We start from the raw sequence: 17,392 nt of genomic DNA, 5'->3' as shown, positions 1-17,392 counted from the left end.
TAGAATAAATAATAAGACTCAAATAAAAAGGATGAGGTCAGACACTAGTAAAATATGACACAGCTACTGTGGTTTGGATGTCTAGTGTCACCCAAAGACCCATGGGTTAGAGGCACTGTTAGGAGGTGGTGGAAACTTTAAGAGGTGGGCCTAGTGGGAGATCGTTGGATCATTAGAAGTGTATCCTTGAAGGGGACAGTGGGACTCTGGTCCTGCCCTCTTTCTCCCTTCTGCTTTCCAGCCATGGGTGAGAGATTTTACCCACCCTGTACTCTCCATTATGTGCTTCCCACAGGCCCAAAGCAACCAGGCCAGCCAACCATGGATTAACCTCCAAAACTGTGAGCAAACGTTAACCTTTTCTATTTGTAAGTAGACTACATCAGGTACTTGTTCTAGTACCAGACAGGTGACTAACACAACAGCCAAAGGGATTGTTTGTGAACATATAATAGAGGAGTCTCAGGAACACCCAGATCACATTAAAGTGGCCTGGGTATATTATTTCCAGGATTGGGTTAAGCTTAATTTAATCAATTGTACAACAGCGGGAAGAAAAATAAATGTGCTAGCAGAAGGGATACTTTGTCTCCAAACCATCCTGGAGAGATAGTTCCCTGATAAAGGGCATGAGGATCCAGTCCCCACAGTAGGGACATCTCAGTAACAGCCATGGAGGAATCAGGCCACTGAAGTAGGGTGGTGTTAGCCATTGGAAGCCTCAAACATACCACATCCTCCAAGGTTTCATACTTAATCAGCAACTTCCTCCTCCTCCTCCTCCTCCTTTTCCCCCTTCTCCTCCTCCTCTCTCTTACTTCTTACTCCTCCTCCTCCTTTGAAACCAGGGAATCACACATGCTAGGCAAGCATGCTACCACTGAGCTATACACTCCCCCTTTTTTAATTTTTATTTTTTGAGACAGAGCCTCACTAAAGTGCCCAGGCTGGCCTTGAAGTCTCTATCTTCCTGATTAACTGGAAGATTACCGCCACACCAGCTACTGGGTAACCTTCTGGTGACATTTTGACTTCACACAAATTTGCTGTCAGGAAGGGGAAGTACTGATAAACCAACAAGCACATCCATCCAATCCCCTTAGAGCTGTATCAGTGGAAATCTAAAAGCTCTAGGACTGGTACCTTAGCCACCTCACTGCCCCCTATTGCCTTAGAGACACTGACAACGATGTTTCCAACTTCCATCTTTTTCTCTCACCCATTCTAGTCAAGTTATATAGCAATGAGGAAGGAAAAGGAAATGTTGGTGACTCATGTTTCTGGAGTAGCTGCTACAGGATTCACCAATGACAAGACTGTGATTTCTCAGACTTATCAAATACTAGTACTTTCCCCCTTCCAAAGGAAAACAGGTCCATTATGAGATGACTTAAATTTCTCATGGTCATTTCTGGTTCTTTTGCTCATGTTTTAGAGAAAGTTTTATATTAATGAAACTTCTTCTCCTTGCCATACCCTCCTTTCTGTTCTTTCATCACATTCTATTGTCTTCTGGGAATGCAGTTCCAAGGTCTCATACTTCCACTTCTTCCTTTTCCTTCACACTGCGCTTTTTCCCACCATCACTTACAATGTGTATCACTTTGACCTTGTGGAATCTCTTTCTTCACAATCCATTTCCTGGATTTTCTTTCTTCTATTGCAAGATATCTATTCTGAGAATATTCTGAATTTAATCCCAGTCCCATTGTGCCAGAAAGACTAGAATGCGCTGTGTGAACAAACACTGTATGCAGGGCACCACTGGTTTATACCTGCAATACTAGCTACTTGGGAGGCTGGGCTCAGGAAGATCTTGATTTGAGGCCAGCCCAGGGAAATATTTCTTGAGACCCTATCTCCAAAATAACCAGAGCAAAGTAGACTGGAGGTATGGCTCAAGCAGTAGAACACCTGCTTTGCAAGCTTGAAGACCTGGATTCAAACCCCAGTCTCACAAAAAACAAAACAAAAAACACTATTTATTCTTCATAGAACAAAATGAAAGGATGTTTCCTGAAGGGTTCTTGTTTTTTTCTTTATCTGTTCCAGGCCACTAGAAAACTAGCTGACCTTTAGAAGTTCATCCTTCTCACTACATCGCCTCTATGGATTGACAAAGTAAGGATGAATTTTATTCTTTTTTTTTGCAGCACTGGTGCTTGGATTCAAGGTCTCATACTTGCTAAGCATGCACTCTACCACTTGAGTCACTCCTGTAGTCCTTTTATGTTGTGTAATTTTGAGATAGGGTCTGGTGAACTATTTGCCTGGGCTGACCTCAAACCACAATCCTCCTGATCTCTGCTGCCTGAGTAGCTAGGATTACAGATGTGAGCCACTGGTGCCTGGCTGGTCAACATTCTTTACATTAAATTGTCCTGTGCTCTCCAGTTTGGGCAGTTAAATCAACAATATCGATTTCATTTTCAATATGTAGATCAAACCACAAAAAAAATGCATTACAGACTCCTTGTACTGAAGGAGATGACTTTCTATGGGGGAAGGGCAGCCCCTCCCCAAGAAAACATACAGCAACCCAAATAATTCAAGTAGAAAAATAGGAGGAGCACCACCTTTACTGCAGGTGTACTCATAGGTGTTCTCCCCAAAACCAGCATGTGATATAAGCTAAGCTCATGGGCTCTGGAGTTGGTCTCTTGGTTGGAAGTTCACCTACCATTGATTTTAAGCAGATGCTTCTCTAAGCCTTTCTCTTTAGCATAGGGATAACTATACCTACCTCTATGAGGCAGCTCCTGCTTCATGGGGCTGTAGTGAGAATTAAAGAGCACATATGAAGTGCTTAGCACATAATAGTATCTACCCCAGCTGAATAATGGCCCCCAAAGACATCCAGGTGCTAATCGCTGGAACTTGTGAATGCTTTCTACTGTGGAAAAAGTTATCCTGGGCTGTCTAAAAGTAATCACAAGTGTCCTTAGAAGAGGGAGGTAGAGGAAGATTTTACTACAGAAGAAGACAGCAGTGTGATAACAGACGCTATGCAAGAATGTAGCACTAGATACTGGAAAAGAAAAGGAAATAGGTTTTCCCCTGGTGCCTCTGAGACAGCTCGGTCTTGCAAATACTTTTATTTTGACCAGTGAAACTAATTTCAGACTTTGACCTCCAGAACAGCAAGAAAATGGAATGAATGTGTATTGTTTTAAGTTACTATCTTTCTGGTAATTTGTTACAGCAGCCAGAAGAAATGAATACAGCCAGGCACTATTCTACAGGCTTCCCTTGTATTATTTTTTGTAACTCTCACCTTTTCCAGTCTCCTCAATGACAGTGGTGAGGTGTATTCAGGGATCATACTAATCTACTATGCTTAGTTGGCCCCACCACATGTACCCTATACCCACATGTGCAAAACCTTCCTGACCCACTTTGTTCTTGGCCAAGAAGAGATCTGAAGAGCCTTAAGTCATGACTTTCCCCCAAACTATTTCTCCACCAATCCCATATCCCAAGGTCCAGAGTGAAAGAAATTGCAACAGGTTAAAAAATATACTTTCATTGACTTGTAAGTGCACATTTTTATATTGGTTGAGGATGGTGCATGTTTTAGTGGGGGTTTTTTTGTTGTTGTTTTTTGGTTTGTTTTTTTTTTTAATCACTGTGACAAATACCTGAAAGAAAACAATTTACGGGAGAAAGGATTTATTTTGTCTTACAGTTTCAGAGGTCTCAGTCCATCATTGTAGGGAAGGTGTGGCAAGGCAGAGCAACTCACATCATAGCAGTCAGGAAGTGAGAGGAGAGAGAGAGAGAAGAGAGAAGAGAGAGTGCCTATTGAATGGTGTCTCCCCTAATTCAGGGACAGTTTGCCCCTTAGTAATCCTCTCTGAAAACACCCTCACAGACACACCCACAAGTGTGTGTTACTAATCTCTTGGGCAGCTTTCAATCCAGTCAAGATGATCACTCCAAGTCTACTTCTTGTCAACTTGACACCTAAACACAACTCCTTATACCATACATAATCTCCAAATAAAGATCATAACAGGTCATAATTCTACCTAACATGATATAACTATCCTGTGTACAACTGAAAATCCATTAATTCCTTCCCCAAAGTCTCTAAAGTGTCACACTGCTCAAAAGTCCAAGTCCAGAGGGAGCAGGATGGAAAAAAAAAAAAAGTTCAAGTTCAAAATGTGTGCTAAGACTCAAGCAATCTCTTCACTATGACCTCCTGTAAAAATTTATTTTTAGAAATTTACATACTCCCAACATGCAATGACCCAAAGTAAACACTCCCATTCCAAAAGGGTAGGATGGGAGCATAGAAAGGAAGGACTGGATTAAAACAAGACCAAAATCCAGTAGGACAAACATTAAACCCTGTAGCTCTATGTCCACAATCTAGGACACACTGTGGTAGGGGACGTGCGCCCCAGAGGTCCTGAGTAGCCATGCCTCTATGGCCTTGTCATTTGTCTGCGTGGCCTCTCTCTTGTGCTGACTGCACTCATAGCCTGCAACTTTCCTCTGCAGATGTTCCACATTCTAGGCATTTCCAACCTCCTCCTGGGGTCTCTGAAGCATCTTCAGCTTCACTCTTATAGTATCAGCCTCTGGGCGTCGGGGAGTGGTGGTTCATGCAGAGACTCTAGCCTGCTACATATTGCCTGGTCTCCCAGGCTTTGCTATGAAAGGACCCCACAACTCTTGCATTCAGCATGCCTGCAAAACCCACATCACATAGATAACACCAAGGTCTGAACAGTAGCTGGGCCCCCTTGTGCCACAGCTTCAGCAGCTTCTGAGTGCCTGGGTGGGCAACCATGGTGAAATGAATCTTGGAGAAACAACTTTCTAGGCTATCCTGTGCTCATAGGGTGCCCTGGTGGTGTTTTCTTCTCAAGGAAATCTTTTTAGTAAGTCTACATTTTTACACCCAGGAGCCTGATGGATGGGGACCAAAAAAGTCCTAAAATGTCCTCAACACATCTTCCCAATTGTTCTGTGCAAAGTACATGGTTTCTTTTTAATGGCGCTTATCTTTTCTAAATCCAAGCCTTTCTTGGACCCAACTTTTTTCTGGGAAAACTATAAGTTTTTCCAAATCTGCTATGCTTTTTTGCTCATAATTATATCAACCTGGTAAAGAAGTCAGTCATACCAATGTGACATCCTGACTAGGGGGCTGCCTTGAAATCTTCTCTAAGTACATTAGTCCATCACTTTGCGGGGGGGGGGGGGGGGGGGGGGGGCGGGGCTTGAACTCAGGGTATTTTGAGCCACACCTCCAGTCCATTTTGCTCTGGTTATTTTGAAGATTGGGAAAAGGGGGTTGTCTCTCAAACTATTTGCCTAGGCTAGTCTCCAACTGAGATCCTCCTGATCTGTCGCCCAAGTAGCTAGGATTACAGTTCAGCCACCCACAAGGTCTCAGGACAAAATGTAGATAAGTCCCTTGCCACAGTGTAACATGAGCACAGTCTTTACTGTCTGGATTCCTTTCCACATTGTGCATTTTGAGCTCCCATCACAATGCTGTGCTTACAGCATTCTCTGCTTTCTCTACCCCACTCCTCCAAACTTTTTCAAACCCCTACCACAAACCAGTTCCAAAGGTTTCTGAGCCGCATTGTCAGGAATAGCACAGTAACAATCCCCTCTTTCCCTTTTATTCCACCTGGACCCCAGCCTATTGGATGGTGCATCCACATGAAGGGCAGGTCTTCTCTGCCTTAGTTAACCCTCTGAAAAATGCCCTCACAGATACACTCATCTCCTAGGCAGGTCTCAACCCAGTCATGTTGGCAATCAAGATTAACCATCACAATGCACCTATATTTACCTTAAGTTGGATCATGGTAAAAATCATGGTAAAAGATGGATCTGCCTTAAAGTTTATCTATCAGACTCTATTGTAAGTATTAACCCTGGTATGAACCCACAGAACATGAACACACACACACACACACACACACACACACACACACACACACACACACACACACCAAGAGCAAGCTCTTTTAGCAAAACTGTCCTTTATATATTTGTGAAAGGAACAAAGGGTGGTATTCTTTGATGTCTGACAGTTCTCTTCCTCTAATTCTGTTTCAAGAGAATTCATTAAAATGCTTCACTGAGGCTGCTTCATGGTGATTTCTCCCAATCAAGTACTAACCAGGCTGCTATATGGTGATTTTTTTTTTTTTCAGTACTGGGGCTTGAACTCAAGGCCTTCACCTTGAGCCACTCCACCAACCCTTTTTTGTGATGGGTATTTTCAAGTTAGGATCTCTTGAACTATTTGCCCAGGCTGGCTTCAAACCAAGATCCTCCTGATCTGTGCCTCCTGAGTAGCTGGGATTACAGGCATGAGCCACCCGTGCCCTGCTGTATATGGTGATTTCTAATGGCAGATTTGGAATTGCATGCTGGGTATCCCCTTTCCCTCAGTTTCTTCATCTGCAGAAAATAGAATGATAACTGTTATCAGGATTGTTACAAGGATTAAAATGAGATGACATACGTGAAAGTAGCTAGGAGGTGCCATGGGCCTGGCATGTCCACAGCCCCTGCTGAGAGGGAAGTTGGGCAGCCATGTTGGTCCACAGTTGATTGAATCATGGGTGAACACCTGCTATCCCAAAGATGGCCAAATCTGTAAACTGATCGGTAACTAACAATGCAACTTAGTCGAGAAAGTTCTGCCTAAAAAGTACTTGCCTGTAATCCCAGCAGTTGAGAGGCTGAGGCAATAGGATCACTAGTTCAAGGCCAGCCTTGCCTACATAGCTAACCCCTCTCTCAAAATAAAGTAAATAAATATATTTTAAAATAAAGGTAAAGTAACAGCAAGAATCTGAAATGGACAATAAGTAGTGGAGGGGAGAAATCAGGCAATTAGTGACAAGAACTAAGGCTAAAAAGATGTAAAAAGGGAGGAAGAGATGAGGCCAGAAGCAAGTTATGAGGAAACAGGAACTATGAATAAGCTAAAGTGATGAGATTAAGAAAAAATATAGATGTTAGAAAAACCAGGAACTACAGAGAAGTCTCCCTATAAGCAGTCTGAGTAGTTGAGGCATTTATAAATGGCAGAGCAGTACAGTGAAGATCCATGAGTTTCTGCCACTGAAATTCCTAGAGCAATCTCAGACCCAGAAGAGTTCCTACTTGTGGATTTCCATAGTTTGCCTGTACTCTTTATTGCCAGTACAGTCTTAAAATACACTCCTGTTACTTGAAGTTAGTCTATTAATCCTTGATTCTTTTTTTTTTTTCTTTCTTCCCAATGGGACTGGGGTTTGAACTCAGGGCTACACACTGGAAAAGTAGGTACTCTACTGCTTGAGCCACACCTCCAGTCAATTTTGGAGATGGGGGGGTCTCTCGAACTGTTTGTCAGGGCTGACTTCAAATCCTGACCCTCCCAATCTCAGCCTTCAAGTAGCTAGGATTACAGGCATGAGTCACCAGCACCCAGATCCTTGATCCTTGCAAAAGACTTTAATTAATACATACTTTTTAAATGGATAATGAAACACTATGGCATAAAGGAAGCGGAAGAATATTATTGGCAAAGGAGATTATCAGGAGTTAAGGCTTTGAGGCAGGAGGGTGTTAGGGTATCAGGGGCAGTTAGAATCTGACAGCATTAGTTAGAGGGCTATATAAGCCCAGAACCAAAAAGGAAGGTAGCAGAGTAGAGCTGATGAGGAAACTGGATACCCAAAAATGGAGGAGCTTTGCTGAGTTATCAAGGGCTAGAGCTGCTCCAACATTTTGCTATCCTCATACTCTCAGGGTTTTACTTTAGTAATATATGTTATCTTTTTTTTTTTTTTCTCTTTTTGCAGTACTGGGGCTTGAACTCAGGGCCTTAACCTTAAGCCACTCTGCCAACCCCTTTTTTTTTTTTTTTGTGATGGGTATGAGACAGGGTCTCATGAACTGTTTGCCCAGGCTGGCTTTGAACCCTAATCCTCCTGATCTCTGCCTCCCAAGTAGCTAGGACTACATGTGTGAGCCACCAGTGCCTGGCTAATAGATGTTATCTCTAATGTCTTTAGTAATTTGACCTAAAAATTGATAAAAAAAAAAAAGTTACCTAGGCAAGCAGTATACTGACTATTGATCAAAAGCCTAGTTGCTATTATGGAAGATTCCACCAGATCGGCTCCAAAAATTTGCCATTCAGAAGCTATGATGTTGGGCTGGTGAGTGAGTCAAGCAGTAAGAGCACCTGCCTAGAAGCTATTATGTTCTTAAAGAAGCTGCTTGAAAGAAACACAGAGAATACACCAACATTCTGTCATATTGTCCCCGTGGTCTGAGTCACAGGGAAGCACAGAAGAAGAAAGTTAAGTTTTCTTTCTGTAACTTCATTCTGCCCCAGCACAGACCCAAGTGATGGGTCCCTGGAATTTGGATTCAGGTCAGGACTGGTAAATACTATTGGGCCTGAGTCCTGGCTCAATGTTAAGAGTTATCTGTATTCCCCCAAGACTTTTCTAAAGATTCTAGGCTACCTCAACTTGGGAAACAGCCTTTAGAACAGCACTGTCCAATAGATGTATAACATGAGCCCCATATAATTTTATATTGTAGCTGAGTGTAGAAGCACCTGTCTATAATCCTAACACGTGGGTAGCAGAGGCAGGAGGGTTGTGAGTACAAGGCCAGTCTGGGCCTTGTCTCCTTTTAAAGATCCTGTCTTCAAAAATAAATAGTCAAGTAGCCATGTTAAAAAAGTAAAAGGAGGGCTGGCGGAGTGATTCAAGTGGTAGAGTATCTGCCTAGCAAACCCCAGTACAACTCCTCCCCCCACAAAAAAGTAAAAGAAGCCAGCTTGGTGGCATATGTTTGTAATTCCAGCACTCAGGAGGCTAAGGCAGAGGATGGTGAGTTAGATGCCAGCCTGGGCTATGTAGTAAGTTCCAGGTAAGCCTGGGAAATGCGAAGCAAAAAGAGCAATGCTGGAGGTATCACAATACTGGACTTCAAATTATACTACAAAGCCTTACTAACAAAAGCAGTGTGGTGCTGGCATGAAAACAAACATGTAGACCAATGGAATAGAATAAGACCCAGAAATAAATCCACATAACTACTGGCATCTGATTTTTGACCCTCATATATTGTTGGTGGGAATGTAAACTAGTATACTCACTTTGGAAATCAGTATGGACATTCATCAAATAACTAAAAATAGACCTACCTTATGACCCCATCATACCACTCTTGGGCATATTTCCAAAGAAGTATAAATCAACATACAAGAGAGCACACCCAATGTTTACTGCAGCACTGTTCACAATAGCCAAGCTTTAAAAGCAGCCTAGGTGTCCAACAATTGATGAATGGATAAAGAAAACATGGTATGCAAACACATTGCAGTATTATACAGCCATAAATCACTTTGATCAAGATAAGCCAAGCTCAAAAGGCCGAATGTCACATGCTTCACTCATATGCGGAACCTAGACCTAATAATAATAATAATAATAATAATAGTAATGAGACCTGAGTACAAAGGGAAGACTGTCTGAAGGGAGGAAATCAGTAGTGGAGAGGGAAAAGAGAGGGTGAGCAGGATCAAAGTATTTTACATATATATGCACACACATATATGTATATTATACATATAGATAGCATAATAGAATGCACTAAATACTGTTTTAAAAAGTGGAGAGGTAGGAAGGAAATTAAGGGAGTGTATTAGAGGAGATGAGCTTCTTCAAATTGTAGTGTACGGATCTATGGAAATACTGAAAAGAACCCCCCTTATACGATTAATATACTCACAAAAAAGTAAAAAGAAACAGATGAAATTAATTTTAATAATACATTTTATTAAACCCAATACATCCAAAATATTATTTGAACATGTCATTAATATAAAGTGTTTCTTTTCTAAGTAAACCTTCACAATCCAATGTGTATTTCGTACTTATATCTGGTTCAATTCAGACCAGCCATGTTTCAAGTGCCCAATAGCGACATCTGGCTTCTGTAATGGACAGCACACGTCTACACTAATGATTTACCTTCTTCCTAGTCTACCTGCCACTTTGTATCAGGCACAGAGATGGTGGCAAGGATTTGAGGGGTAGACCAGAAAAATTTAGGGTCATTTTTTGTTGTCATGATGATACTGAATCCACTGTAAAAACTAAAATTGCTTTTTTTTTTTTTAAGGGACTGAGGTTTGAACTCAGGGCTTCACGCTCACAAAGCAGGCCTCTACCTCTTGAGCCACACTCTCTACCCAGAACCATTTTGCTCTGGTTATTTTGGAGATGGGGTCTTGTGAACCATTTGCCTGGACTGGCCTTGAACTATGATCCTCTCGATCTCAGAATCTCAAACAGCTAAGATAACAGATGTGAGCCACTGGCACCTGGCTAAAATTGCTCTTCTCATGATCTACTTTCATTCCAATATTCCTCTTCTCTCCCCTCCTGAACCAAGGACTAGTGCCCTCAGAGAATTTGCCTTATATTTATTATGGCATGTACTTTGCTTTGCGTTACAGTCAGTTCTTATGCTTCAGACTCCCAAATTGGACTACAAATGCCTTAATGGTAGGGTCCCACTCCCTGTTCTCTCTTCATAGGGGAAAAACAACTATGAGATTAGCATTTAGTCATCAATAAATGTTTCTTAAATGAATGAGTGAGACAACCCACAAAGTTGATGAATGTGTTGTGAAAACCTTCGTTTTATCTAGCACCTCCAGGTCCACACAAGCTCTTCCTAATAAACAGTGAAGTCTGTCAGGGCACCATTGGGTCCCATCCAGAGAGCTAAAGGAAATATTTTATTTCCTTTATCCTCTAAGTTCTCATGTTTATGAATTCAATTCAGCAAATTGTTTCTGAATAACTCCCATACTCCAGGCACTATGCACAGTGCTGTGAGAGCTTCAAATAATTCTTTTCTTTTTTTCATGGTACTAGGGTTTGAACTCAGATTCACCTTGCTAGGCAGGTGCTCTACCACTTGAGCCACATCTCTAGTCTTATTTATTTATTTTGCAGTATTGGGGCTTGAACTCAGGGCCTACACTTTGAACCACTCTGCCAGCCCTTTTATTGCGAAGGGTTTTTTAAAGATAGGATCTCTCAGAACTGTTTTCCCGAGCTGGCTTCATAACCACTCCTCCTGATCTCTGCCTCCTGAGTAGCTAGGATTTACAGGCATGAGTGACCGGCACCTGGCTTATTATTTTTTTTTTTTTAGTTAGAAATAATTCCTGCCGTCAGGTTCCAAAGAATGTACTAGGGACTTTGACAGGCATATACAAATAATAGTTTTAGGTTGAGTAACCTAAGTGCCATAAGGAGAATAGAGGCATGTGGGAGAAGGAAATAAGAAAAGGGGATTGCAGAAGAAGCTTTATTCAGGAATATCCTGAGATGGTGCCTGAAGGAAGGTCAGGATTTAAACAGGAGGGAAAGAAGGGAGGAAAAGAAACAGCTTTTAAGAATTTGACAAATGAGGAAGAAATAATACAGAGTAGGTGTGGTGAAGAGACTAAATAGGACAAGGAAATGAATGGACTATAAAGATAAGAACCATAGAAAAAAGGACAAGAGTGACAGGGGAACAAACCCCATTCAGAGCAGCTGGCAGGCACCCTGGTAAGTCATTACCACAACCAAGAAGAGCTCTTCAAATTGGGAATTCCAGAAGGAGGTGAGGTAGGTCCAGGTCACAAGCTCATGGTGGCAAGGACTAGAGGAATGAAGGTCAAGGAAGTCGGAATCTCCTAAAGAATGTGACTTAAGAAGGGGGACAAGAACCCGTGGCTGGTGGTTTCACACCTATAATCCTAGCTATTCAGCAGGCAGAGATCAGGAGGCTTACAGTTTGAAACCAGCTGGGCAAATAGTTAATGAGACTCTGTTTTGAAAATATTCAACACTAAAAAGGACTGGTGGAGTGGCTCAAGTGGTAGAGGACCTGCCTAGCAAGTGTGAGGCCCTGAGTTCAAACCCAAAAAGTAAATAGAATAAAAAAACAAGCGGGGGAGGAGGCAACCCTATATATATATTTGGTTTCCTCTTGCCCTGCAGGAGCTTCTTATGTCTCTTTTCTCTTTTGCTTAAATAAACTTCATATCTTTATGCTAAAAAAAAAAGAAGGGGGAGGAGAAAGAGAGAGAATGGAGGGCATGAACTTAACCAGGGTACATTATATGTATATATGGAAACGTCACAATGAAACTCCCTGTACAACTGATATGTATAATAAAAATGATTTTTTTTAAAAAGAATGTGACATCAGATTTGAGCAAAGCCCTAGAGTGGCACAGAAAGCATGAGCTCAGTATGTTAGAAAGAACTTTATGTTACACAGGAGTCTTGGGCAATGTTCTGCCTAGTTAGTACTTCATGGAAATCAACCAGCTGGGAAATCCACCCAGAGTAGGGAGATGGAAGGAGCACAGACACAGGGATTGTCAGGGCTGGAGTATAAATTACACATAATAGCTTTTTCTAAACCACTCCAGGCCTGAATTGTGTAGGTGGCTCTGTATCCATCACAAAAGTTGCAACCACACTGGCACTGGGGCTGGGGTATAAAAGGAAAGCAGAGAGAACCCGATTCAAAAACAAAACAGATTTTGTTTTTTATTTAATTTTATTTTGGGCAGTACTGGGGTTTGATCTCAAGGCCTTCACTTGCTAGGCAGGCACAGTACCATGTGAGTCACACCTCCAGCTCTTTTTGCTTTAGTTATTTTTCAAATAGAATCTCACATTTATGCCTGGGCTGACCTGGACCATACTTCCCACAGCTGGGATGACAGACATGCACCACCACCCTCAGCCATTGGTTGAAATAACCAATGAAAAAGTTCTTGTGAACTTTTTGCTTGGCTGGCCTCAAACTATGATCTTCCTGATTTCAGCTTCCCAAGTAGCCAGGATTATAGATGTGACCCATTGCGCCAGCCTCATTTTATTTTTAAATTTCAGTTTCACCTATTGCCCCCAAAATGTTTACTTAAGAACGAAGACAGACCAGGCTCTTTTACCTTTCAGAGCATTCATACAAGGCTGCCTGAAAAACATACATTTTGCCCTCAGTAATAAACATTCAGAGCTGTAAACGCCCACACACACAGGAATTTAAATTTTTGTTTTTGAATTTATTTTGATTATTTTATTTATTCATTCATTTTTGCATTCCTGGGGTTTTGAACTCAGGGCTTACACCTTGAGCCACTCCACCAGCCCTTTTTATGTGATGAGGGTTTTTTTGAGGTATACTCACAAGAACTATTTGCCCAGGCTGGCTTTGAACTGTGGTCTCTATCTCCTGTGTAGCTAGGACTACAGGCCTGAGCCACTGGTGCTCAGCTGATTACTTATTTATTTATTTATTTTGACTGCATTTGGTTAAAACTGTGTGTAGGATGCATGGTTCAAGTGGTTGAGCCTAGCAAGTGCCCTGAGTTCAAACCCCAGTACTACCAAAACCATAATAAGTTTGCAAATAAGGCAGGCTTACTGTAGTGATGAAATGGAATTGAGCACTTATTATTACGTATTGTCCTAAGCACTTCATATATACTACCTCACTTAATCCTCACAATTTGCCCACAGTTTTGGCATCAGGATCTCCATTTATCAAACGACTGAGACACAGACAGATTAAGAAACATGTAACGCCACAGACTAGGTAAAATGCTGTACTTAATCCAAAATAGCCTGGCTCTTAGCTACTGCCTTACACTGCTTCTGAGATGTGATGCCCTCTCTAATGCATAGGGTAGGACCCTGGTATCATTTATGATTATATATTGGCTTTGGTATAATGTAGAAGCAAAGTAAACAAAAAATAAGTACTCTAAAAAAGGTTTGTGGATTTTAATAAAATTATTAAAATTTTCAGGTCATTTTTCCTACTATTCAGTAGTGACAGGATGATAAATCTATCACTGGTCCACTAGGCCTTTCATTTAAGTACTTTGGGGGAACTATTCACACTAAATAGGATTTTATGCTAAATAGTATTTCTGGGAATTATTTTTGCCTTGTAAAATTTTATAGATTCATAAGTCTAGAAGTTACCTCAGAGATCAATTATTCTAGACCACTTATTCATAGTATCACCAATTTTTTTTTTTTTTTTTGAGACTTGGGTGGCTATGTAGCCACTATATAGCCTTGGCTGGCCTTGAACTCATGCTCCTCCTGTCCCAGGCTCCTGAGTGGACACTTGTGTGCCATCATGCCTGGACACCATTACTTTTTATATATTATATAGGTAAATAATGTTTAATTTTTTATATTAAAACATCATACATAATCAGAAAAATACATTTTTGGGGGTGCTGAGGATTGAACTCAGGGCCTTTCACATGCTGAGCACATATCCTACCACTGAGCTATACTCCCAGCCTCCAGAAAAACACTTTTTTAATGATTATGCTTAAATTTTAATAGGGGAAATAATAGTCTTTTCAGTGAATGGTGTTGAATCTGAGCTGGGCTCTGGTGGCTCACGCTGGTAATCCTAGCCACTCAGGAGGCAGAGATCAGAAGGATCACAGTTCAAAGCTCCCCAGGCAAATAGTTCTCGAGACCCTATCTTGAAAAAACACATCACAAAAATAGGGCTGGTGGAGTGGCTCAAGGTGTAGGCCCTGAGTTCAAACCCCATATTGCCAAAAAAAAAACCCAGAATTTGGACTCCTCACACCAAATACATAAACTAACTCAAAAGTAATCAAAGACCTAAATGTAAGAATTAAAACTATAAAACTCTTAGAAGAAACTGTAGGAGTAAATTAAATCCACATGATCTTGAATTGGGCCAAGGCTTCTTAGGTACAAAATCAAAACTACAACCAACAAAAGAAAATACAGATAAATTAGATTTCATAGGCTTCTCCTCCTTCTTCCTTTTCTTTCTTCTTCCCTCCCCCTCCTTTAGAACATTTATGAAAATGTTCTAAAATTAAATTGTGAAATGCACAGGCTTTAGGTTCAATTTCTGGAACCCAAAACAAAACTAGATTGTTGTGATAGTTGTATAACTCTGTCAATATACTAAAAAACCATTGTACTTTATACTTTATAGGGGTAAATTGTATGGTATGTAATTATATAATAATTTAAAACCTGTTAAGACAAAAATCATTCCATTAAATTGATGTAACATGATTTAAGACACAACTCTATTCATTGTTAAACACTGAAGTTATTTTCAAATTTTTCTCCCTCCTAAATAGCATAACCAAGTGCTCCATTTCATAGAATTATTCTTTAATATATCTGCTATAAATCTGTTGAACATGTGATATCACTAAGGCTATCTACATAACTTCAAGGTCATAGATCTGTTAATACTTTTTTTGTTGTTGTTAATACTTTACAGATGCAAATAAATGGTACCTTCCTCATAATTCTCTTCCATCAGACAAGGCCAAAAGCCTGCCTTAAGCCTCAATAATGAGTAGTTTGATTGTAATAGACATAAAATACAGTCACACAAAGCATAGAGGTAGATAACTCAGGGCAGATTTCTTCACAATGTCCTTGGGATCTTGCACGCTCCTTTCAATCACTTCTTTATCAAGCCTACGGTATGGTTCTTGTGCTTACGGTTCAAAACAGTAGATACTGCAACACCATTTCAAGCAACAAACTACAAGCAGACAGAAAGGGTAGCAGTGGAAGGAAAGAGAGACAAACTGTAGATGCCAAATAGCTTTAAGAGAAGTTCCTAGAAGTCATATCTGTTGTACAACTGCTGGTCAAAATACTGTGGCATAGCCATATTTAATTTTTTTCTTTCTTTTTTTTTTTTTTTGGGTGGTATTGGGGTTTGAACCTAGGGATTCTTGCTTACTAGGCAAGTACTCCACCACTTGAGCCATTCTGCCAGATCTTTTTTTGTGATGGGGTTTTTGGAGATAGGGTCTCAAAAACTATTTGCCTGGGGCCAATTGGCTTCAAACCTTGATCTTCCTGATCTCTACCTCCTGAGTAGCTAGGATTACAGGTGTGAGACACCAGTGCCTGGCAGCCATACTTAGTTTCCAGTGAGACTGAAAATATGGTCTGTATTCTTGGTAGCATGTTCTCAGCTAGAAACAAGGGGTTCTCTCATCATAGAAAAAAGGGAAACACACACTTGAAAATAAGTAGCAGACTTGGCCAATAACTTATTTATGCAAAACCCTACTTAAATCTAGAAAGAAAAATAATGCATTGCAAAAGATGAAAGAAACCAGATGAAATAAGAACTACACACTAAAGTAAGCAGGATAAGAGGTATCTATGTTTAATAATTGAAAACATTAGAGGAGACATACTTGAAAGAGTGGAGAAATAGCCAAAAGTTACAAAGGTGGAGGATGATTTTTATAAGATGACAACCAGAGGCAATATCCATCAAATATACAAAGGCAAATGAAAAGAAATAGGCTACATGAGCAGTAACTAAAAACATACTGTTTTTTTATTTCTAATTAAGATAATAAACTTTTAACAAAACAGTTTTTCTTTGTCCATTTTATTTCTTCATGTGTTTCCAATTCCTGAAAAGTTTATGTTATCAAGTGATTTTATTGTCTCTGGCAGTATTTCAAGGATATATATATTGCCTTTGGCTTTTTATATATATATATATATATATATATATATATATATATATATATACACATACCTCAAAAATATAATCACTTTTATTTGTGAAACACTTCTGTCTTGTTGTACTTTTTATCTGATATGTTAACACATGCATATATTGGAAAAATGCTGAATACTCTTCCAAGAAATCCCAATGTAAACAACTTAGTCTAAATTTACGCAATCCTTTTAATAATTAATTTAAAGTCTACAGACAGGCTTGGTTTCAATACAAGAAAGAATCAATAGAATATGACTAGACTAAGATATAGTGTTCAGGAGAGGTAATATTTCATATGTTTTAAGAAGATAATTAACATGCAGCTTTCTTTTTAATTTACAGGTTCAGAAGGGCTGAACCACAGATACAAATATAAATAAGGAAGGACTGGAGGCATGGCTCAAGTGGTAGAACATCTGCCTAGCAAGTGCAAGGCCCTGAGTTCAAAACCTAGCACTGACAAAAAGATATAGCAAATATAAATACAGAAAGTTACCAAATGGAAAAAGTATAATTCTCAAATGCTGATGTGGAGAGTGCTGTTAGAACTTTTTTTTTGGTGCACTGTTCCTGGAGGTACTGAAATCCCAGGTCGACACATGGAGTGGACAGAGCAAGCTCCTATTCCATCTCCCTGTTCCAAAAATCCATTTAATATATTGTCCTCATATAGAGGATGTATCAGATATTAAACTAATAAGAACAGATACTACACTTGATCTTAGCCAAAAGGCTGAGAAGCGACAGAACTTTGTATTATGAAATTTGAGTCATG

General features: G+C 40.2%; 1 non-coding gene across 1 annotated transcript; it reads right to left on the bottom strand.

Annotated features, from left to right (window-relative positions):
- Positions 1-17,171: 17,171 nt before the first annotated feature.
- Positions 17,172-17,362, bottom strand: LOC141420936 (U2 spliceosomal RNA). The gene has a single exon (XR_012445659.1). It is a non-coding gene; the product is annotated as a U2 spliceosomal RNA (small nuclear RNA).
- Between the last annotated feature and the right edge of the window lie 30 nt (positions 17,363-17,392).

The sequence above is a fragment of the Castor canadensis genome, chromosome 2, assembly GCF_047511655.1.
Source record: "Castor canadensis chromosome 2, mCasCan1.hap1v2, whole genome shotgun sequence".
Taxonomy (NCBI): Eukaryota; Metazoa; Chordata; class Mammalia; order Rodentia; family Castoridae; genus Castor; species Castor canadensis.
Note: the sequence above shows the minus strand (reverse complement) of the source record. Positions and strands in the feature narration are given on the sequence as shown.